At 40.8% G+C, this 25,779-nt stretch overlaps 1 long non-coding RNA gene across 1 annotated transcript in view; it reads left to right on the forward strand.

Moving 5' to 3' along the window:
- Nucleotides 1-2,082, forward strand: part of LOC131196182 (uncharacterized) — a 36,857-nt gene extending 34,775 nt beyond the window's left edge. Inside the window, exon 3 of the long non-coding RNA XR_009154656.1 lies at nt 1,947-2,082. This is a non-coding gene — a long non-coding RNA (uncharacterized LOC131196182). The remainder of the gene's footprint in view (nt 1-1,946) is intronic.
- Nucleotides 2,083-25,779: the final 23,697 nt, after the last annotated feature.

The following is a 25,779-nucleotide window of genomic DNA, read 5'->3' on the forward strand; positions in this document are numbered from 1 at the left end:
CTCCCTCCCTTCCTCCCTTCCCTTCCCTCCCCTCCTTTTCTTCATTCTTTTAAAATTGGAGCACTGAATACTCTGTAAAATGAACATCTGTATTTTGATATTCTTGATTTACTGGAATAACTTCTGTCTGTCTTTCCAATCAATACTCATAAATACCTACCTACATACAGTATCTATTATGGATTATCAAATGGTTATAAGATTAAAAGAAGAAAAATATATTTCTGTTGAATTATTCTCTCTACTTTTTTCTTTTTTTAAAAACTCCTTATGATTTACTGTTTGCTTCTGAAAAACTATGGACATCTCTGCCTCCTTGGCCTTTCCCACACTCACGGGACCTCCTGTTGCCAGAGTCTCTTTTAAACCAGGGAGGTCTGGCACTCTTGAACCTGAGGTCGAAGATGAGAAAGAAGGAAAGAATGGCCTTCAGGCCAGGATAAGAAACTAGGGCAACAGACTCTTAAAAGTGATAAAGGGTCTTTATCTAGAAGCACTTAAACAAAACCCACAAGAGCCAAGAGAGGAGTCTCTGTCAAGTACCAGCCATGGCCATAGGGAAAACCACAAATCCTTGACACAATAAAAGATACTTCCTTTATATTGAGCAGTTGGTGGAAACAGAACAGTCCACTGTAGGTCAGGCAGGCCCTGGCAAGCTATCCCTGGCTTTCTTACCTTGGCTCTGAGCTTCTCATTCAATGAGCCACTTAGCAAGAGCACAGTCTGGAGGGCAAGAGTCAATGGGCATTGTTAGTAAGCTGCAGATGTGCAGCAGAATAGCAAGGGATGATGCAAGACGGTTATTACTTTTTTGTTTCCTTAGCTCCTTGTTCACTGTCTGAACCCACTTGTGGTCATATCTTGCCTTTTATCTTAACAGCAAGCTCTTCTGTGCAACAACTATTTTTGTTCTGTGCCTGGGGCCAATAAAGAGATAATCTCCTGGTACAGAATGCTGAAAAGTACAGGGGAATTGGTTAGGAGTACCTGGCTGGTTAGAAATGAAGAAAGTAAAATCCTGTTTCTGGGAATGATCTTTTACCTTTATCACCAGTAAATGAAGATCAATAGGATTTCATACGGTAATCATCCTTCCAATCCAGGATTTACATTAATTTGTAACCTCTGCTTTTGAAAAAGTAAACACTTTATACAGAAGTTCTTAATGTATTATTTTGGAGGACAATTATATATTTTGCTCCATATGAAATTCAGTGCAGTTTTGAACATTTGAAATTTCTTTTTACTAACTCTATGTGAAGGCAATATTGCAAATCCTTTATTTAAAAGACACTGTCCCTTATCTGTGGGAATTTCTGATGTAATTCTGATATAATGCTTGCTATAATGCCTAGTATGTTCTATACCAGCCACTGTGATTTTGGAAGAAGATTTTGCTTTCTCCCGATGCATTTTTTGAAATTAAAATTTTCCTCAAGGCTGTTATTTATTGCTAGTTGTCTGCCTCCCCTTAAAATGTGTTGTGAATTAAGCTATTTGCAGTAAATAAATAACACCATTATGGCTAAGAAGAGCAATCTGTGACTGGGAAATGAGTACATAGGAAAAGGATTACATATCATCTCCTATATAATAATTCTAATATGGTTGAGGGTAGGATAGTTGAGTTTTCTTAACAAAGAAAAATGACAGATTAGTAATTGGTGAATACCTAGTAGTCTACATCATTCAAGCTAAATCTCCTTCATCCCAAAAATGTGGCTGCAATTTGTAAAAAAAACCCATATAATTTAAAAAGGCAACAATTTGAATTTGCAGTAATAATATATTTAAATTTGCGCCTAACCTAACATGTAGTTTGGGCCACATAGTATCTCAAAGTATGGGTCTGTAGTTGATTAATATTGTGTAAGCCCCAAAAGACAGAGTAATATTCCAAGTATTGGTACCGAATCACAGTTCGTCCATTCTGTATTTTGCAGACCATCTCAAACTGGCTTCAGCTTCCAATCTTCATTCAGCATGGTAAGTCTGCATTATGCTTCCAATATTATGCGTGCCTCATAGCATTCCTTGATATCTGTTCACAAACCAGCAGAGATATCTACAGAATAAATCAGCTTCACCAGAATGATAAAATCAATAGTAAAGCATGGTGATGCAAGCTCCACCCTTATATACATACTAATAATATTGTGACACATATATAAAATGGGCACAGCTTGTTTAGGTAGCACTTGTTTAGTGACCACAATTGCGACCGGCAATTTGTTAATAAGTGAAGTGGTCGCTAAATGAAATTATGATTGTGCTACTTACTTCAGCTTTACAGGCCTGTCAAGGTTGTAAATGTGAGAATGGTTACAAAATAAACCAGTTGTTTAATGATGACTACCTGCATTGTGATGCTGGTTCTTTATTTCTCCCCCTTGTCCTTCTCAAACTTTTACTTCCAAAAGGAGCTAAAATTTGCATTTGCAAATTATGCATACAGGCTTCCTTACATTATGGGTTTTCAATTACATGCAGATGGTTACAGGCATATAAGTGAAGGGACAATACAGGCATGGAGCAGTTTCATCTTTCTTATAAAACCGAGCAGGCAACTTGCTCTAGAAAGCCCCTTCATCTACGGCTAACCTAGGAATCAGTTTATTGAACAATTGCAGGCTGGTTAACCTTATTATGAAGGATTATTTATAACTATCCTTTGAATTTTTCTGTTAAAAGCAATAGGTGATCATGTGTAAAAACACTGAAGGTGGTGTAACTGAGATTTAATTCCACCATTGTAGCTGATCAAATGTGTTTTGCGGGTTTTCTAAATAGTACAGAATGCATAAAACTGGAAATAGTTGTGAGACTTACGGGCATACATTCAAATATAGCTTATCATGCCATTTTGATTTCCAACCTCATTTCCCTTTTGCAATCTCTCAAAATCATATCCTATACATTTCCCTAACCTTGGCTTGATTATATTTGTCATCCTAATTGGATGGACAACAAAACTTTCATTGCAACTAACTTGAATTAAAGATGTTGCCAAGAGCAAGGATTAAGACACGGGTTGAATATATTTAAGAGATGTATAGATGTAAATTTTGATTCTGTATAGAGAGGAGTTTCTGAGCTGTTATTCCTACTTACTCTCCTTCTTGATTCTGTTGGCCCAATGTTACTGTGCCAGGAGGGTCCTCGGGACTTCCAGGGTCATGACTGCCCATTATGGGGCAAGATTTATCATTGGCAGGTGTGCTGGAGGATGGTATATTATCCAGGATTATGAACTGTAACAGGATAATCTCTCTAATGTAATTCAAGCTCTTGACATGGCTTATGGCTCCTTAATGTACCTCAGACTGAAGAATTGCAAGAACATTCTTCCCCCTCCCTATCTTGTCAGCTCTTAAATGATTTAGACAATTGCCTGAAGCCAGATCTTGGCCTCCAGTCATAACTCAGCACCATTCAGTAAATATGATGGCGAAAGAGATTTCTCTGCCTTGTTCTTTCCCCACTGCATTTGCACCTTATCTACCTTAAGGGGGAGACAGCATCTTGATTAACAGCATTTACCTGCTTTGCTATGGGTTTTGGTCTACTTTTATATGTCCTTGACTTTTCCGAATTCACAGGGGTGTCACTCAAGATTTTTATATGAATGTCAAATTGTGCTTAGAGATCTTGGTGCTTATGCATCATCATCAAGCAAGTAGCAGCATGCAAAAGTAAATTGGGGACTAGGTGTTTGTCCCACAGGCCTTGTGCCAATTAGCTGCTGGATATTTTAGGTGCCCTGCCATTTCATCTAATGGAACAAATTAAAGAGGTCTGTGTCATAAATTTAGAGAGCTATACAAAACACAAGAATTAACATTTTAGGCAATGGCTGGGGACTCAGCAGCTAGTCTAGTTCCCCCCAGCTTTGCTTATATTTCCCATTCCTCACATTCTATGCTGTTGGCTGAGGATAATAAAAGTTGTAGGTCAACATGTCAGGAAGGCCGGTCTTTGGAGAAGGTTGGCTTAAATCACCAAAGAAAATTACAGATCTTGGCATTTAGAATTAACTCTTCATTCTCTTTATTGATAAGTTTTAAAAAATAATAATAATAATATTGTATTATTTTATGATAAGTGTTCTTAATGGTACAAATTTATGTTTCATAGATACTGCTATTAATGTTGTGCCTTGTTATATTATTATCTTATTCCAAATAGTTTTTCTATAATTCTATAAAATGTTTTTTTTTAAATCAATTAGTATATTTGGTCTTGCAAGCTTATATACCCCAGTTCTGTACGTACACAGGTAGTCCTCAACTTACAACAATTCATTTAGTGGCTGTTCAAAGTTACAATGGCACTGAAAAAGAGACTTATGAACATTTTTCACCCTTATGACCGTTGTAGCATCCCCACGGTCACATGATCTACATTTGGATGCATGACAATGGACTCACATTTATGACAGTTGCAGAGTCCCGGAGATGTGTGAGCCCCTTTTGCGACCTTCTGACAAGCAAAGTCAATGGGGAAAAGAGATTTGCTTAACAATCATATTACTAATTTAACAAATACAGTGATTCATAAATATGGCAACAAACATCATAAAATGGGGCAAAACACATTTAACAAATATTTCACTGAACAACATAAATTTGGGCTCAATTGTGGTCATGCGTTGAGGACTTTCTGTAGTCTCATAATAAATATGAATGTGAGGACCATTTTGAAATTCACTATCCCATATTTTATGAATTGTTATACTTAACCATACTAGTGTATTTTTGCATATTAATATGTTAGAAAAAGTGTTCCTAGTTGCATGTTATTGCTTTCAATATGAAACATTGAAAAATGTTGTAAATCTATGCTATAGGCTGTGGTGAACATAATTGTATAAATTCCAGTATTAATTCCTGGATCTTTAGGAATTCAGCTTCTCATTTTTCTATACAAGTTGGGGATAATACAGAAGTTCTGCACGTATAGAAGTGGTAACTTTATAAAGTAGAAGCATACCACCAATTCCCTGCCTTCTCTATAAGTTTCTTTAATTTGGGAGAGAATGGTAAGTAGTTGATAAAAGAAAAATGTAAAAAGGAACATAAGAATGAGAGTAAGCAGGCATTTTAGACTTTATTATTATTATTATTATTATTTATTCAATTTTTATACCGCCCTTCTCCCGAAGGACTCAGGGCAGTGTACAGCCAAGGTAAAACAAACAGTGCAATATACAATTAAAATACGAATTAAAAAACTTATTACATAATTGGCCTAAAATTTTGGAACATATAAAACTAAAACCCATTAAAAATTAATAATAAAAATTTAAAACCAATAAAATTTAAGCCAGCCCTGCGCGAATAAATAAATGTGTTTTCAATTCGTGGTGGAAGGTCCGAAGGTCAGGTATTTGGCGTAAACCCGGGGGAAGTTCGTTCCAGAGGGTAGGAGCCCCCACAGAGAAGGATCTTCCCCTGGGGGCCACCAGCCGACATTGCTTGGCGGACGGCACCCTGAGAAGTCCCTCTCTGTGTGAGCGTACGGGTCGGTGGGAGGCATGAGGTAACAGCAGGCGGTCCCGTAAGTACACAGGCCCTAAGCCATGGAGCGCTTTAAAGGTAGTAACCAAAACCTTAAAGTGCACCCGAAAGACCACAGGTAGCCAGTGCAGTCTGCGCAGGAGTGGTGTTACGTGGGAGCTACGTGAAGCTCCCTCTATCACCCGCGCAGCTGCATTCTGGACTAACTGAAGCCTCCGGGTGCACCTCAAGGGGAGCCCCATGTAGAGAGCATTACAATAATCCAAGCGGGAGGTAACGAGCGCATGAGTGACTGTGCACAAGGCATCCCGATCAAGGAAGGGGCGCAACTGACGAACCAGGCGAACCTGGTGGAAGGCCCTCCTGGAGACGGCCGTCAAATGATCTTCAAACGACAGCCGTTCATCCAGGAGAACACCCAAGTTGCGCACCCTATCATTTGGGGCCAATAACTCGCCTCCAACAGTCAGCTGCGGCTGCAGCTGACTGAATTGGGGTGCCGGCATCCACAGCCACTCCGTCTTGGAGGGATTAAGCTTGAGCCTGTTCCTCCCCATCCAGACCCGTATGGCTTCCAAGCACCGGGACAGCACTTCAACAGCTTCGTTGGGGTGGCCTGGGGTGGAAAAGTACAGCTGAGTATCATCAGCGTACAGCTGGTATCTCACCCCAAAGCCACTGATGATCTCACCCAGCGGCTTCATATAGATGTTGAACAGAAGGGGCGAGAGAATCGACCCCTGTGGCACCCCACAAGTGAGGCACCTCGCGGCCGACCTCTGCCCTCCTGTCAACACCGTCTGCGACCGGTCGGAGAGATAGGAGGAGAACCACCGATAAATGGTGCCTCCCACTCCCAGTCCCCCCAACCGGCACAGCAAGATACCATGGTCGATGGTATCAAAAGCTGCTGAGAGGTCTAATAGGACCAGGGCCGAGGAATAACCCCTGTCCCTGGCCCTCCAGAGATCATCCACCAACGCGACCAAAGCTGTCTCCGTGCTGTATCCGGGTTGGAAGCTGGACTGGAACGGGTCTAGATAGACAGCTTCATCCAGGTATTGGGGTAGCTGCCGCGCCACAGCACTCTCTACAACCTTTGCAACAAAGCGAAGGTTGGAGACCCGACGATAATTACCCAAAATAGCTGGGTCCAGGGAGGGCTTCTTAAGGAGGGGTCTCACCACCCCCTCTTTCAAGGCGGCAGGGAAAACCCCTTCCAACAAAGAAGCGTTGATAATCCCCTGGAGCCAGCCTCGTGTCACCTCCTGAGTGGCCAGCACCAGCCAGGAAGGACACGGGTCCAGTAAACATGTGGTGGTGTGGAGCCTCCCCAACAACCTGTCCACATCCTCGGGAGTCACAAGATCAAACTCAACCCAAACAGACTCAACAAGACGTGCCTCCTCCCTCTCGCTTGGATCATCCCAATTTCGGTCCAGACCATCCCGGAGCTGAGCGATTTTATCGTATAGATAACCACTAAACTCCTCGGCACGTCCCTGCAAAGGGTCATCCCGCACCTCCTGATGAAGGAGAGAGCGGGTCACCCGAAACAGGGCGGCCGGACAGTTATCTGCCGACGCAATGAGGGTGGAAGCGTAGGAACACCTCGCCTCCCTCATTGCCACTAGGTAGGTCCTAGAATAGGACCTAACTAGTGTCCGATCAGCTTCGGAATGACTGGACCTCCAAGTACTCTCTAGGCATCTTCTCCGGCGTTTCATTTCCCTCAGCCCCTCGGAGAACCAAAGGGCCGGACGAGATCTGCGCCGGGTCAGAGGCCGCAAAGGCATGACACGGTCCAAGGCCCCAGTGTTCCTAGGCCACAACTAGTTCCTCAGCCGAGCTGTGGGCCAGATCCTCAGGAAATGGCCCAAGCTCTGTCAGGAACCTCTCAGGGTCCATCAGGCGCCTGGGACAGAACCAACGTATAGGTTCCGTCTCCCTGCGATGGTGGGTGGCGGTTTGGAAGTCCAGGCGAAGGAGAAAATGATCTGACCATGACATCGGTTCTGTTACTAACTCATCTAATTCCAGATCATTTAGCCACTGTCCAGAGATATAAATTAGATCCAGTGTGCCTCCTCCCATGTGCGTAGGGCCATCATTTACTCGAATCAGGTCCAAGGCCGTCATGGAAGCCTGAAACTCCTGAGCTGCAGTCGATGACAAGCCAGTCGATGGCAGGTTGAAATCCCCCATGACTATAAGTCTGGGGGTCTCAACCGCCACACCGGCAAGTACCTCCAACAGCTCGGGCAGGGCTGTGGTCACGCAGCAAGGAGCCAGGTACGCGATCAACAAACCCAACTGATTCCTATGGCCCCACCTCACATAGAGGGATTCACAGCCGGCAATCTGAGGAACAGTGGCCTCCCTCGGCTCTAGATCAGTCAGTATTATCATATTATCATGAGTCAGTATTATCATATGTCAAAATTCATAATCGGGTAGAAAAGGGATGGGTCTGTTTATAAATAAAAGGATAGGATAAAACATAGGATTAGCTATTAAACTAGCTTGATAGTTTAAGTAATAATTTAACTGTAATGGATAACAGAGAATAATCTGGCAGTCTAATATTATTTGAATGGTTCTTGGTTAAAAAGTAGAAAGTTTTTTTTTTTAAAGTTTTGATTTGCAAATGCTTGATTTTATAAAAGTTTACAATTTTCATAGTAGAAGATCAAGTCTTTGTTTAAAATGCATTGGATTACATTCTATAGCTTTGTGAGAAGCTGGTTGTCAGAACTATATATGGAACTTAATGGCATATAACCAGTGGTGGGATTCAGGCAGTTCGCACCACTTCGGGAGAACCGGTTGTTAACTTTCTGAGCAGTTTGGTGAACTGGTTATTGGAAGAAATCATTAGGGCAGAGAACCGGTTGTTAAATTATTTGAATCCCACCACTGCATATAACTTATTTTAAATAGCCTTGTATTCCTTTCCTCTTTGATACAGGAAATAGAGATGTCTATTATACAGACAGGGGTACGGCCAAACCATTGCTGGATTTTGATGATGATTGTCATTTCCTTGTATTGATTGCTCTTGATTCATTTGGACAAGCAGTGATTAGTTTAAGCTTTGTAGCATGGACATCCACAAGGCTGAAGGTTTCATCAAAATGATGAAATGAGTGTTGTGCTGTTGTGACACAAATTCTGTTTCTTTCACACATACGTGTGATTCATGAAGCATGAAAGGGCAGAGCTTGTGACATGAAGTTGCTTACATCCTTTACTTCTCTCTGCAGGAACTTCTGATAGGTTGCTTAGGTGCCCAGCTGGCAAATACCTTGTGTGCTCCATCATTTATCAAGCATTTCAGTTCCCATAGGATGAAGGCTAGAGCAGGTATGAATTATTGCATAATTTGCTGAGGCACACATGACTTTTCAAAGAACAAAATCCAAGAAAAGTCCATCTGCTGTCCATCTAATATTTTAACATTCAAACCCTATAAATCCCAGAGGACATGGTCTATGATCAGAGATTCTGGGTAATGTAATCCAAGACATTTGGAAGATGCCCCTTTGCTTAATTGTTCAATAGCTAGTATAATGGAGAACCCAAGCTTGACATTCTCACTAGGATTACTTTAACTTGCCACCATTTTGGTTGAAGTTGAAAATACTGTAGGCTCAGTCATTTCTATGACAAGAGGACAGATGGGTGAGTAAGTGATATTCATTTTCACATCACGAATAGCAATTGGTGCTCTGGCAGATGCAAAGAATTGAGTCTTTCTCCTTTCTCATGCTGGCAGTTAGTTAAAATGAAGCAATTAAATCTCAGTGAAACATAGATAAACTGTGGTCACACAACACACTGAACCATTTTCTAAATATACACTATATGTTGAGCCATAAACAAATTGAACTGGTTTTTTATGATATAAAAGTTAACCAACATTGACACAAAATGAACTTAGCTTTGATATAAATCTATTTCTGAGTTCTTTACTGGTTAAGAATTTTAAAGAACATAGCCATGAAAAACTGAGTTGATAGAGGGCTGAGGGCTGCTGGATCTGAATTCCTAGGCAAGGGAGTTTATATGTTACTGATCTTTGAAAGAAAAATGAAAGAAAAGAGGGGTGAGTGGGAATATAGGTTGAAGAGCAGTGACAGAGATGTGGATCTTATCATGGGAACTAATTCAAACAGAACCAAAACAGAAAAGTAAAGGGGAAAAATGTCATGCCCTCACCATCACTTAAAAGAGAAAACAGGCTCAGGGACACAAGGCATGTATGAATATCTGTGTAAGAAGGAGGGTCCTCTTGAAATCTAGGTAATTTGCAAGTCTTGTTGAAGCATGACGCCCTCTCTGATCCCTGGACTGCAGGCCAGCACACCATCCAGTGAAATGTAGGCAGCTGTATTTACTGTTGCTATTTGTTGTTGCCCTGGCAGCTCCCTCCAGTGTGAATTTTCTGTGTCACTGGCTGAGAGGATTCTGAGCAGGTTTTCTGATTATGTGTTTTTTGTAAAACAAAGAGTGTGTCTGTTGGGGAAGGGTGTGGGAGAGAGCTTCTTGCTGATGCCCTTAACTCCTTAGTTGCTGGACTGCTGGGGGTGGAATGGTAATGCAAGTAAAATTAGTCAAACAAATCACTCCTTTACTACTAATTCAGTGAGGCAGTATAATAATGTTATAATAAAGACAAAGATGCATTTGATAAAAAATATAACCTGCCATCTTGGTAGTTCTATAAAACTGTGCTTAAGATTCTTACTGTCGATGTAATATTGACTTGCATATGTGTGTGTGTGTGTGTGTGTGTGTGTGATGAATCTCAAAGCTTAAAGCTGATCTTTACCATTAAGTAGTCATAATGGGAATAGGATAGTACTAAAAAGGTGGGTATCACTAGTAATAAAAAGAATGGATTTAATATTAAAGACACAGAATTCACTAGGAAGACCAGCCACTTTGTTATTAGATTGGATGAAATGACTTCTCTCTTGATATGAATTTATGGTACATAGACTAGAAAGTAAAGAAAGAATGTGGCAAGAGCGCACTGCTTCCATGAGTCTTGCTAGAAAAAAACTACATGGTTATAATCAGAGCTGAGTTTGAATTAAGATTGTTTTGATATTTTGAAAGATAACAAGTTTCCTAATATTGTGGTAATGCTAGTGGCCTTAATAACAATTACCTATATTTCTGTCGTAAGCGGTAAAAGGTCTTGAGCCATTTTTTGGGGAAAAATCTAGCATGGAATACCTGAGATCGACCAACTATCTCAATTGTCTTGTGCCAGGCAGAAGTCCAATAGACTTCCAGGAACTCCTATTGCCTTTTCTCTTTCTTTTAAATAAGCTGTATTTCTCCACAAATCCATTATTAGAAGACACAGTTCAAATTATCAATCTTCTCACAGTTCAGCTAAAATATGTTCTTTTATTGTAAATTCCATGCATGTGGGCAATTTCAGAAATAGTTACCAGGGAGATGAGTGATTAAGAAATATGAAACATAAACAAACAGTGTTAAGATTTACCACAACTATTGCCACTACTATTAAAATCTGATGTTGTACAATTGAGAGAATATGACCAATCCAACGTTACCTAATGAGTTCTATAGCAAGGCTTAAAGTTGGATCTTCCCAGTCCAACAGTATGACACTATATCATGCTTTTTTTTCAACAGATTTTGAACAATAGAGATGTATAAAATAAAACAGAATTTCCTCCCTCAGTTTCTTTAGCCAAAGGAAATGTACCTCTTTAAAATCCCTCGAGTATTAAAGTATAAATTACAAGTCTCTATTAGTTTTCTACACATTATGTTTATAGCAATTTTGAAAGGATATTACTAATTACAGTGTTTTTATGGTATTGGTTATTGGTTATTTTTGATGATAGTTCTCCCTAAAAGTTACAGTATTGCAGCTTACCAGAACTTATTAATTCCTCTTTTTCTGTTCTTCTTAAAGAAGCTAGTTTAGAAAACCTGGACACCTCCACGTCTAGGCCAACAGTGCTAAACTTTTGTAGTGGTTCTACAATGTCTCTTCCAATGAAATAGAGACTGCCCATTGATATAACTGTATGAACCTTCCCTGACAGGTAATAATAACCCTATTACTCGTCTTTAACTATGAGTTCACTCCATTAACTTTTCATAGCTCATCACTACCCCAGCAATTCCCCTTCATGCACTCATTCCACCTCTTTCAAGAGGATAGCTCTTTTAAAGCTCAATGCATCACATGATATAATTGCCAGTTCAGGGTTTTTAAAACCATTGCATGGGATGCCACAAGTAGTCCGCTATTCACAAATTATTTGCTGAAGAGCATAATTTGAATTGAATGCCTACATTTTTATTACTCTCACACCTTGATATATAACCAAAGTGTAATTTATTGGGGATGACACCAAGATTATAGTATTGTATTTCAAAGCACTACAATTGAACAGTGCACAGAAAGATGAGCTATCAATCAACAGATAATAAGTATGGCAGCAATAGTCACAAATAAGCAGCATACAGACTACATGTGGTGGCAATAACCAAAAGGGCATTGCTAGAAATTGCCATCATAGAAACATTTTTCCAGCCAAGCAGAATATATTAAAAGGAAGATGAAAATTACATCTGGAAAAATAAAATTAAAGAAAAACCCTGTCTCAGGCTATTTAACTAAAATAACAGCTCAGATAAAATGCCTACCACATGTTATAAATGGCACAGGAAAATTTAGAAGGATTCGGGTCTTGTTAAATAGTAGGAAAGGAGGCTATGGAAACAAAGAAAATGTCGAGAAGAAAATAAGAAAAAGAACCTAAACTCTGGAATATCTAAACTGACAATAGGACATGTCAAGAAATAAACTGAAGGACAAAGTGCCCCAGTGATAAAATGTCAAAGTCTCCATGCCAGAAGAGATTTAACACACAAAAACTCAAATCTAGCTCAGAGAACTAAAGGATACTTTGGTGTTTGATACAGCCAATAGAGTTTTATCAAGTCACATCTGAAAACTTTCTAATACTTCAAGTAATGTAACTAAAACAACAACAATCAGCTACTATGGGATAACAAGGAGAACTTAAGTAACTACTGATTTTGAGGATCATTTAACAGGGAAGGACCCATATTTTTTTTTCTTAATTTGCCTCTACTCTTGAAATAAATATGAAGCGATAAATATTTTGTCCTCAGGATATTCCCTCCTGATGTTGCCTAATCCACAGTTGAGGCAGATTAAAGTCACTGTAAACTGTTTTACTTTGAAAGTAGTGATTTTGCTCTTCTCCTGACCTAACACAATGTTTTGCCATGGATACAATCTGGTATTAGCCAATTGTTCATTTATTTGTTTAAGAGATTTATATTCTGCCTTTTCTTTGATTGCTGATAAGGCCAGGGATCTCTTCTATTGGTTGCTGAACTCCCTGCCCAATCTCAGTATATGTTCTGCAATATGTACACATAGACAAGTATGGGAATATAAAAATAGCCTGCACTCCACGCATAACCATAAAATATATTGCCAAATTTATAATAATATGGCAAAATGAATGCACACAACCATGAAAAAGGAGTGCTTCTGCCTTGCATAGTAGAAGGGCAGTCCTACATACCGTATAGCAAGTGCATCAGAAAATATAGAAAGGATAAATTCACTAGTCTAGCTCCATTTTATCATTCTGGAGAGGGATACAGTATTTTACCCTGACCTCTCCTTTATCACAACTTCACTTCAGGATGCATTAAATTCCTAAACTTGTATTTTTCACTGTTTCTCTGCAGATGCACCTGGTATTCCAGAGCCTGCCACTTAGGCTCTGGCCTCCAGAATGGGTGTCATTGCTGTATAGGAGAAAAAGAAGTTTGTTCCTCCTAGACCAGGGGTCTCCAACCTTGGCAACTTTAAGACTTGTGGACTTCAACTCCCAGAATACATCAGCCAGCAAAGCTGGCTGAGGAATTCTGGGAGTTGAAGTCCACAAGTCTTAAAGTTGCCAAGGTTGGAGATCCCTGTCCTAGACTACATAGTTAAGAATATTGCAAGGCATTCAGGTTTTACATGAATTCAAGAGATGATTTATGGGACCACCTAAAAGTCTGCTGGGAGATCTCCAAGGTATGCTAGGTTGCCAAGTACTGAATGGATGTTCTCGATCAAATGCTGAAGGACCTGGCACAATTATGTGCTATGCCTTCCCTGTGGTGGAATGACAACTCAGGTAATAATTATCACCTGCCAATAGTTTGGGTGGTGTGGTACAATCAATCTTATGCTTGGAGAGTAAACTTATGAGCAATATTCAGAATAAGCATTTCATTCATGAGTTTAATCATGTCAAACATAGAACCTCACTCACAACATAACCGTAATCACAAAGCCCAAGAATCTTATGTCAGCCACAAATAGAGATACATTGTTAAGTACAACATGCCTTAGCAAAGACAATCTCCTACAGCCATGTGTGCTGGCAAAGTCCAAGGATTGCATTAATACCTAGGAGATTCTACGGGATCTCAGGACTAGGCCAGGAGAAAGAATATGCACATTTCTTGAAACAAGTGTGACATGAACCAGTTTTGGGGGCAGCCAATTGCCACTAAAAAGGGCTAGGACTTTTCTGTAGACCAGGGGTCTCCAACCTTGGCAACTTGAAGACTTGTGGACTTCAACACCCAGAGCAAAGCTGGCTGAGGAACTCTGGGAGTTGAAGTCCACAAGTCTTCAAGTTGCCAAGGTTGGAGACCCCTGCTATAGACAAGACTCAAAGCAGACTCAAAGTAACAAAGATAAGGCATCCGTGGAGATACAGTAGCTTGGCTATATTCTCTGAAATTGGTTTTGGACATAGAGCAGCCTGGCTGATAGGTCGCAGGTAAGGTAAGTTTACAGGTAAGTTTACAAGAAATATTGGGTGCTCCCTTTTGCTTTATCACCCATATTCCTTGTTCATCTTGACAAGTTGCTAAACTGACATTCTAAGGACCCTTCTACAGTGATTGCATTTCCATCCCATTTTACCCCGTCTCATACTAGGGGGAATGATTGGCAGTTGCTTCTTTCACTGACTAGTAAAGCCTGTTAGGAGGAGGAATGAAGACAAATTCCTTTCCTTAACGTGGCCTGAAATTTATTCATGTAGTGCCAACACTGTTTGCCAGCTTTGTTACTGTGGGCAGAATAGAGACTGGTAATGGAGGTGGCACAATTTATACCAACATATTCTTCTGAAGATTGATGGATTCCAATTTTGCATAGCCATAATGCCTTTCAGTGTTTAGGACTGTAGCTCTCATCATTATTTGAATAGGTTGTGAGCTCCAGCCCAATACTTCTCTGTACTTCCAAGAAGTACTCCAAGATTATTACTTCTGGTGGTAGATTAGGCATGGCCAGTCTAGAATAAAATTTTCTTTTCACATAAATAAGTTTGCAGTCAGAACAAATGTTTTTTGCTCGTAAGAAAAGAAGATATTTATCGACTCAGAGGAAACCCTTCCTCCCTCCTTGTTTGGAAAGTTAGGAGTCTGGAAGGAACTTTTTACTAAGTGAGATCACAGGCAAAGCAGAGGTGAAATCTAAAAATTTTCCCTACCGGTTCTGTGGGCGTGGCTTAATTGGTGGGTGTGGCTTGGTGGTCAGATGACTGGGTGGGCATGGCCAATAACAATAAATAATAAAAATAATAAACAAAGTATGCAAAACAATAAGAGGTTCCAAAACTCAACTTTCACACTTTACACACACACAACACAACACAACTGACTCACACACAATGTAAAAGCAGCTGCACTTCACCCAAAATGGCCCCTGCAACAAGCAGGAACCTCACACAGCCACCAAAAGTTCAAAAATCAACTTTCACACTTTACACACACAACACAACACAACGCTATACAACTGACTCACACACAGTGTAAAAGCAGCTGCACTTCACCCAAAATGGCCCCTGCAACAAGCAGGAACCTCACACAGCCACCAAAAGCTCAAAAATCAACTTTCACACTTTACGCACACACACAACACAACACAACACAACACAACACAACTGACTCACACACACACACAAAATGCCACATACAGCTTTGTGAGATTTTGTGTGTTTGTGTAGTTAGAGTGAAACATAACAGAAACACACCAAGTCTTAGAAAGCTGCACAAATATTTTATTATTTTATTTTATTTATATTTTTAGATAAAAGCAGTTAAATTTAAAAGTTCCTTTTAAATTTAGATGTAGCAATTTAAAGTTAATGGCTATGTCTAAAAAAAAAATAAAACTCTTTTAAAAAAACCAATTAACTATTTTTTTAAAGCTCCACCCCCCCAGTTACTTACCCAATTCAAGGGATAAGGCAGGCAGATTAAGTTGCTCACCGATGAGATGGATTGCAGGCAGGCAGATTCAGTTGCTAGCTGATGCAATTGATTGCAGCAGCCGAAGGAAAGCAAGGCAGGAGCGAGCCCGAAAGAAGCAGCTAGCAGGCAAGTGGGGACCGGGCGATTGGGTAGGCATGGGCGGGAGGTGGGTGGGCAGGGATTTTTGCTACCAGTTCTCTGAACTACCCATCCCCATCGCTACCGGATCGTGCGATCCGGTCCGAACTGGGAGCATTTCACCCCTGAGGCAAAGCCTCTTCCTAGAAAGTTAATTCTTTTCAATTATTGACCTTTGAATTTATTGACTGTTCAACTTTGTTGTACCCCACCCAAAGTCACTTGTTTGATGAGATGGGGGCTATATAAATGAGACAAATAAATGAGTAAACAATTATTTAAACCAGCAAGAATGAACAAGAAATAAATTGGGAAAAGCTAATTTAATAGATTAATCCTTTACTATGTCCAAACTGTGTCAAAAGTTTTTCTTCCCTTTTTTTCATTTGTATGTCTGCATGGAATTAAGAGGTTACCTGCTATATAGAAAAATGTGACAGATACATTGCAGTTGTGAATCTTCATGCTAATTTTTGAATAGCAATAGCACTTAGACTTATATACCGCTTCACAGTGCTTTACAGCTCTCTCTAGGCAGTTTACAGAGTCACCATATTGCCCCCAACAACGTGGGTCCTCATTGTACCAACCTCGGAAGGATGGAAGCTGAGTCAACCTTGAGCCAGTCAGAATCGAACTGCCAAATTGCATGCAGCCAGCAGTCAGCAGAAGTAGCTTGCAGTACTGCATTCTAATCACTGCACCACCACGACTCTTCCTGATATTCAAATATTAGAAGATACAAAGGATACTGTAAAAAAATGGATCTGTGTAGAAGCCAGCATTTGGTCTACCTGAGGATATACCCAGTGGTGGGATTCAAATAATTTAACAACCGGTTCTCTGCCCTAATGATTTCTTCCAACAACCAGTTCACCAAACTGCTCAGAAAGTTAACAACCGGTTCTCCCGAAGTGGTGCGAACTGGCTGAATCCCACCACTGGATATACCTCAGGTTGTGTACTAAGGAAATAGTACATCTATTTGTTTTCTAAATAACAAAATAACAATGGCTAAACTACTGCTTACAGCATTACAGTATTGTGTGCAAAAGCTGAACATATTGTGCTAGGCATGCTGTATTAAACTGTGGTTTATATACTCAGTGTTTATTATATAAACCATAATTGGTATGATTTTTTTTACAAATACTGTAGTGCTGATCCGCAAACTATGGTTTATAAAGCAGAGGAGCTGGATTAACACAGCATGCCAAGATGAACCAAGCAAATCACATTATGGCATGAAGGAGGCTGAAGATTTCACAACTACCAAGCCTGCTTAACAGTTTAGTCACCTCATTTTTCAAATGCTTTTCAAGGGAAGCCACACACACAGTGCATTAAAGGAATGGTGTCAGGTTACAGGTACGATAGAGTTATCTCAAAATGTTTCAGATCGGACTGATTCATCCTACTATAACCCAACTCTTTCCCCTGCAATTTAGTGGCAATGTTTTCAGTTTGGCTGGTTGGAAAAATGCTTTACCTAGGAACAAGATTAGGAATGGGAACAATTATGCTGTTCTTGGCCAGAGAAGAAGACTGGAAAAAGGAAAGCAGGGATGAACAGTTTGGAAAACCGAATGAAAAGAAAGCTCAGATGGTGTTTGAGTCATAAGGACTCCCTCCTCCCCCAAAGCAGGAAAACGTTTGAGAAATGGGAAACAAAAAAATGGAGTAGAGGAGTCTGAGTCTTAAAACTAGGAACAGAAGAAGCGAAGCCAATGAAAAAGAAAGCAGTGAAAAAAAAACATCACAAAGAGTTTGGGCGTGTGCAGATGCTGTTTCATGCAAATGGCATGAAAACAATTGATGAGAAAAATTGCTCTGGATCGGTTGGCAAATTTTGGGCCAGCAAACCAATTGAGCATGGAGGCCAGTTTGAGAGTGGCTAGATTTCAAACAAAGCAGCCAGAACTTTGGCTGTAGGCATCTCCAGTAAAGCTTCAGATTAACTCCACATTGCAAAGCTGTGCTTTTAAAAGTGATGGATTCTCCCATTCGCTCTACGTTCGAAGAGGATATGGCAGATTTGGTGTACAGGTAGTCCTCAATTTACAACCACAGTTGAGGCCAACATTTCTGTTCTTATGTGAAACATTTGTTAAGTGAGTTTTCCCCCATTTTATGACCTTTCATGCCACCGTTGTTAAGTGAATTACTGCGATTGTTAAGTTAGTTACATGGTCGTTAAGTGAATCTGGTTTTCCCATTGACTTTACTTGTCAGGAAGTCGCAAAAGGATACTGCAGTTGTCATAAATACGAGTCAGTTGACAAGCATTTGAATTTTGATCACATGACCATGGGGATGCTGCAACAGTGGTGTGAAAAATGGTCACGGGTCACTTTTTTCAGTACTGTTGTAACTGTGGATGGTCACTAAATGAACTGTTGTAAGTCGACGACTACCTGTATTACAAACCTGTGAATCTCCTCCTCTCAGGCTGTGATCATATTTGCCAGGTTTTGATTGACTCTGCTTGTCTCTCTTGAGCAGCGGTTCTCAACCTGTGGGTCGGGACCCCTTTGGGGGTCGAATGACGATTTGCCAGGGGTCGCCTAAGACCATCGGAAATATGGAAAGTATACTTGCGAGTCAAAGAATCGCGCTCCAATGGTTGACTCCACAAGCCAGCTGCAGGCTCTTCAAATCGCTAGCCAAATTCAGCTTCAGGCGCGATGAATTAAAAAAGAGAGAAATCTTTGCTCTGATGTCTCCCTCTCAAGCCAGCTGCAATCACTCCCAACCGCTAGCCTAATCTGGCTTCAGGCGCAATAAACTTAATAGGGGAGGAGTCTCCGCTTTAATGCCTCCATCCTCAAGGCAATCGCAAGCAATTCAGATTGCTAGCCAATACGGCTTCAGGTGCGATAAATTCAAAACGAAAATAATTTTATGGTTGGGGTTGCCACATCGTGGGGAATTGTATTAAAGGGGTCGCAGCACTATAAAGGTTGAGAACCACTGCTCTTGAGGGTAAGAAGTTCCCTCTGCTCCAATGATTTCTAGCGGAGAGGGGCTGAAAGACATGGTTTAAGATGGACCATGGAAGCTGCCAGGAAGCTGGAAGGAGTGCAGGAAACCCGAGGGAGGCATGAGACTGAATTATTAACTTAGCCACAAAGAAATCAAAAGCAGTCTGAAAAGCAGCAGGTTGAAGAGGATGGGCAGTAGGGCCTGTGAGAAAAAGACCGCAGTCCCCAGAGAGGCTGCGCATGGAGTTCATCTCTCCGGAGATCTGGGTTTCTTCTTTCTCAACACTTTCACTCATTTCCTTGAGCTGCAGTCAGATATTTATTTAACCTTGCAAGTGAACTGCATTGAGAATGCCAAGTACTGGAACTGCGAGTGCTCTTACTGATGCCGTGTTTACATATGCAGGCCTACATTTGTTACTGTCTCTCATGTGTGTGCTGATATGTACATACATAGAGATATTTCATTCACAGATGCCTGCAGACTAACTGTGTGGGCCCTAAGACATTGCACAAGGATTGATTCTGGATCCTGTTAGGGGTCATGTGAAACTGTGATTATGCACATGACACACAGGTACATACATGTAATAATCACAGCGCTTAGGCTCACACATTTAATATTTTGTAAGTAACGGATGGCTTTAGAATGAAAAGTGTTTATATACTGTTATTGTATTCTTCCGATGTTCTTATTCAACTCTAAATGAAAAGCCTTAATATAAAAAATACAGCCCTCTGAAAGCTTTATGAAAGTTCTTTGGCTTGGTTTTTCTTCTGGGTAAGAAGAAACCGAAGGAAAAGGTACTTTTTACGTAGTTCAAATTTCTCTTAAACATACAATTTTGCAAATCATTCAAAGCAAAACCTGGGCTACTTTTTTGCTATTTATTATTAATATTTGTTGATTGCCTTTTGATTTTTTTGATTTTTATTTTTGTAACTTTTTGTTGCTATCATTAAGGGTTAAATTGCAACCTATGGCTATCATTTGTGTTGTAAATGTTGTACCTTTGATGAAGGTATTTTTTTTTCTTTTATGTACACTGAGAGCATATGCACCAAAACAAATTTCTTGTGTGTCCAATCACACTTGGCCAATAAAATTCTATTCTATTCTATTCTATTCTATTCTATTCTATTCTATTCTATTCTATTCTATTCTATTCTATTCTATTCTATGATGGAAGGGGAAAATGCACACATATACACAGAGAATATTTAACAATTCCATACCCATCACAGCAAAAAGTTCAACAGAGCTACATTAGTCCATCTTCATCCCTGGGAAATTTATGTAGGAATCAACCTTCACAGCTATAAAGTGCTATCACATGGAGGGAAAACTGTGAGGAGCCCCAAGAGATCCTGCACCCCTGCAGGGAATCAAGTGACAACTCACTGCAGAGAGGTTGACAGTCTAGGGCAGGGGTGTCAAACTCAAGGCCTGCAGGCTGCATCCAGCCTGCGAGTGCTTAGATCTGGCCCATGGAGCAGCCCTGGAAACAACGAAGGACTGGCCCGCGGTGCCTCTGCCAGCAAAAAAGGGCTTTCGACCTCTGTTTTTGGATGGGACAGCCTCCTTCAACTCCCTGCTAGGAAAAACGGAGCTTGGGAGGGCCACATGCGCCCCCCCAAGTTCTGTTTTTGCTGGCAGAGGGTTGTAGGAGGCCGTCCCACCCAAAAATGGAGATTGAAAGCCTGTTTTCATGGCAGAGCACTTGGGCCACCACAGGTGCCCCTGACACAAGTGACGTCAAGCTGGCCACTCCCACCCTGACCATATCCCTCTGGCCCCCCAAGGTCAAACACAACCCTGATGCAGCCCTCAATGAAATTGAGTTTGACAGCCCTACAACTGTAAGAAAGTTTTTCTTCCTTGTTGCAGAAGAATTCACATTGTACTTGTCTCCCACTCTTCATATTCTGCTGGGAAAGAAAGTTACAGGCGAAGACTGGCTACAGACATGCGCCTTAGCTTCCAAATTCCTGGCAAACACACAAGAGGGGTGAGCATCCCATTTGGATCAGCAGCCTGGTTTACCTTCCACTGAAGACAGCTTGCATCCCCATTATCCTGCGGGTGAGGACTCAACTATTTGTGTACTCCCCCTCTTGAAATTAAGCTCAGAGCAATAGGCAATCTGAGGTCTGTTAGTCATTTTGGGTGATAATTCTGGCATTTGGGAATTCCTTCACACTTAGAGCAGAAATCTTGGGTAGGATACCAACTTTGGAAAGCCTCCTTCATGGGATTCAAACAGAAGTGCCTCACATCAGAAAGTACTCACCCCCTCTCCTGTGCCCTCTACAAATCACATCAATAGCAAGCTGTAGTTCACTTCAAACAGCTTTTACCTGCAAAAGCCAAAAACAAATAATTGAAACTTGCCAGACAGAAGCTATCAGAATATTCTCCACCCTGTCTGATGGACTTAAAAAAAAACCCCAACCACCTCTCTTTTCAAGAGCCGGAAACAAACAACCAGTTGTAAACAGAGACTTCCAACAACTAGAGATCGCAGTTAGCTTAACAGAAGCTGGTCAAGATTTTTTCAACAGCTGAACAAGGATAGTGCTGCCTGATGGCTTCTAATTCAGTTTCAGTACATATTTCATCATTCTAGATAAAATCTGCCTACCAGGTATTCATCTGGCTAGTCCTTAGCCTGGTCAGCTTCAGCACATTAGTTTGCTTGCTCGTTTTGAAGTTGGGGCTGGTTGGGGCTAAAAAACAGCTTCTAAAACACAGCTGATTGACGCAGGGAGCAGCAATTAGAAAAGCAGGCAAAGCACAGAAGATCGAGTTGGGACTGAAAACAGCTTCAAAAGCACAGCTGATCTTCGGAGGGAGCTCCAGTGACTAAAGCAGGTGAAGCGCGGAAGGGGTAAAAGAAGGCAGCAGCTGTTCCGGGTAGTCATTTTGGGCACTATGTGCACATTCGGAATATGGAGGGGAAAAAGTGCATCTTATACTCTGAAAAATACAGTAGGTAAATACAAAGGATGCTACCCAAAATGACAGACTAGTAGCAACCATGATTCGCCAATTGCCCTCCAATTTGGTTCTTCTGTCTGCAGTAGTGAGACACCTAACACACTGTTTTTACATTTTTCCCAACAGAGGGAAAAAAAGGACACAAAAGTTAAATCTGCAGTGGCCCAATCCCTCATGAGCTTCCCTGATTGCAATTTGCACTAGCCTGCAAAAAATGAAAAAAGAAATACGGAGGCTCTGCAGTGGCCTTTTTTCAAAACTTCTCTAGTTTCCTGTTGGGTAACTGAGGCATGGTTCAGGCATGTTACTCTAGAACAGACCATGGGTACAAATGATAATTCAGAGATTTTGCCTTAGCTGCAATTTAACCCACAGTAGGGGTTCAGACAGTATGTTGTATAATGCCTTAGCATATTGTGAGAATTAGGTCACTGTTACTCTCAGTCTAAGCAATTGCACAAAATTTCTTCAAAGACAGATAAAGGTGGGGAAATCATGAGTGCCACATTAAGCCCTTCGGAAATAAATGAATTAAACAGAATGATATAATGGGGCCTTCTGCAAAGATTATAATGGAAAATATATCATTTTTATTAAAAAAAATAAAAGTAAGGCTTAACAGATTTGTATGTCTTTCATTCTTTATGAAAAAAACAACCCCTCAAGATGTTGTAGGGGTCTGAAAAATGGAATGCATAAGAAATATAGGATGAGAGTGATTAGGTAATCTCTCTCATGTGCAACATGGCAACTCCATACTAAGCATTGTGTAACAACTGCTCATGGTGAAGTTGCTGCTCAGCAATTGCCAACCACTTTCACATTACAAGCAAAGAAAAGGAGTCAGATCTTTGTACTATCAAATATTATAACAGTGTTTCTAAAGAAAACAAAACTTTAGATCCGGCACTATTTTTTTTTTAAATGAATGAAATAACATTGAATTGATGGAATTGAAATAAACAGAATGCTATCCAGATGTTACATGTTTATTTAATAGGGAGACGTTTTCCTTTGGTCATAGGAAAACAATAATGCTTTTATTTTAACCTTTTTGGTACCAAACTGGTGGATTTTTGTTTTTCTGTTTTAAAAATGCAGTGAGGTTGCGTACAAGTTTTATTTTCCTATTCTGCTTTTGAGTCAGTTTTTGATTCCTGATTACCGCCTTGACTAGTTTCTGTAGTTTTCTTGGCAAGGTTTTTTGGAAGTGGTTTGCCATTGGCTGCTTCCTAGAGCTGAGAGAGCGGGACTAGTCCAAGCTCACCCATCTGGCTTCATGCCTAGGCGGGACTACTGTAGATAAAACGCAAGCATCCACATGTAAAAATTATCTGAATAGAAATAGACATTTCTTCAGAATGCAGAGTTATTTGAACTCTGAAACTCAACTGTTCTGGGTGTACCCAGAGATACCCAACACTATCGCTTTCTGACATTGTGATAACAATTAACAATAATGAATATATTTATTGTTTTGTATTTTTGCCAGCTGGAATCTCTTTGATCACATAGCGGCATAACCAAGAAGAAAGAGTGGCATTTCTCTGCTTGTTTGCCTGTGGCCTCTCACAAAGATTCATGGCCATCCCTAATCCTAAATGTAGCCAAGCTGCAGGCCTTCCCAAAAGTGCTCTGCAGCCTCCAGTCCCCACAAAGGGTGATGCTTTCTCTAGCGCAGTGATTGCTAACCTTTTTGCTATCGCATGCCAAAAGCAGGGGGAGTGCAGGGGAGTCACGTGCGTGCGTGCCCATACCCATAATTCAATGCACCCCACTCCCTGTGCATGCACACGTGACCCCCATTTTTCGCCCTCCCCAGGCGCCAGAGGCTTTCTAAGATCACTTTCTAAGTGATCCTTTAGAGAAAAGACTGACATTACTAGACTGCTTTTTTGACTGCTTTCTATAATATTCCCATCCCTGTGGGACTCTTTGCAGGGCTAATAAATACTTTCTTCTGCCTAATATTACACCTCTAGACAGGTCAATGGTGCTGAGTTGATGGTTTTTTACTCCTAGAATGTCTTTCCAAGAAAACTGCTTTCCAGATTCAGCATTTCTGGGACTGTGATCCCATAATAGCAGACAGTAGACTTGTTCATCAGTCATTGCTCCAGGATGCTAATCCTTTCATAGCCAATACTGATTTAAAATGCTGTTTTTAGGCAACCTATGAACATCTCTCAGTACCTCACAAAAGGAAAACGCAATGTTCCCCAGGAAGGTATTATGCTATGGAGGGAGGGAGAGACCCAACCATCAGAGGGTACAGAAAACCAGTTCTGCTTTCTCTATACACAGGCCTTGTGGATTAAGCTATCAGCCAAAGCAACTGCACTCTAAGGTCAACAAAAGCAGCACCTGCCCACAGACTTATGGGTGCAGCAGCACAATAAAAGTCTTGTTTCTTTCATAAGTGCTGTTGGAGCAGGATGCCTAGGCCCTGAGCCAACTTGCTGATCGCATAAAATATTATTTGTGTTTAAAAATCCCAGTAATTGACTATGCACATTTTTTCCAAGCCTTCTGCCAACAGCAGTAAAATCAAAATCCATCCCAGATTACTTTCATCATGCAAATTCTCATTTTTGTAAACAGGAGTGAAAGGCAGACCCACTGTTTTTCACAGCCAGAACATCCACTGCCAAGCCTACACCCAATGCACAGCAAAGAGTTGACCGGATCATTTATCAGAGTGGCGCAAATGGGCATATTATAGAATGATGCTCCTGCAGTGGGAAGGAGAATTAGATTAGGCGGGGTCTGTCTCTTGAGTTTTTTCCATAGATGCAAAACATCACACTGTTTTATTGTACATGGGATGGCTAGAAAGAGTGGTTTTTATTTGATTTGTCCGTTTTTCTGATTTTTAAAAAAATAAAAATACTCAAGATGACATTTAAAGGTAAATGTAAAGGTTTCCCCTGTCCAGTCATGACTGATTTTGGGGGCCAGTGGTGATCCCTGTTTCTTAGCCAAGGGAGCCAGTGTGGTCCAAAGACTTTTCTGTGGTCATGTGGCCAGCATGACTATATGCTGAGGTCAGTGGTGGGTTTCAAATTGTTTTACTACTGGTTCTGTGGGTGTGGCTTGGTAGGCGTGGCATGGCTTGATGGGCGTGGCTTGGTGGGTGTGGCAGGGGAAAGTTACTGCAAAATCCCATTTCCTCTCGATCAGCTGGGACTCTGGAGGCAGAGAATAGATGGGGGCGGGGCCAGTCAGACTTTTCAGAATTCTCCAAACTACTCAAAATTTCTGCTACTGGTTCTCCAGAACTGGTCAAAACTTGCTGAAACCCACCTCTGCAGAGATGCACAGAATGCTGTTATCTTCTAACCAAAATGCTATTTACTTGTATTTGCATGCTTTTGAACGGTGAAGTGAGCAGGAGCTGGGGCAAGTAATGGGAAATCACTCCATTGCACAGCACTCAAGTCTTGAACCCAGGCTGTCAGCTCTCCAGTTGACAAGCTCAGCATCTGTAGCTACAGAGCCACACACCCTCTAATGATGCAATAGAATAGAATAGAATAGAATAGAATTTTATTGGCCAAGTGTGATTGGACACACAAGGAATTTGTCTTGGTGCATATGCTCTCAGTGTACATAAAAGAAAAGATACGTTCATCAAGGTACAACATTTACAACACAATTGATGATCAATATATCAATATAAATCATAAGGATTGCCAGCAACAAGTTATAGTCATACAGTCATAAGTGGAAGGGGATTGGTGATGGGAGCTATGAAACGATTAATAGTAGTGCAGATTCAGTAAATAGTCTG

Source organism: Ahaetulla prasina, chromosome 3, assembly GCF_028640845.1.
Source record: "Ahaetulla prasina isolate Xishuangbanna chromosome 3, ASM2864084v1, whole genome shotgun sequence".
In the NCBI taxonomy this organism is placed as follows: Eukaryota; Metazoa; Chordata; class Lepidosauria; order Squamata; family Colubridae; genus Ahaetulla; species Ahaetulla prasina.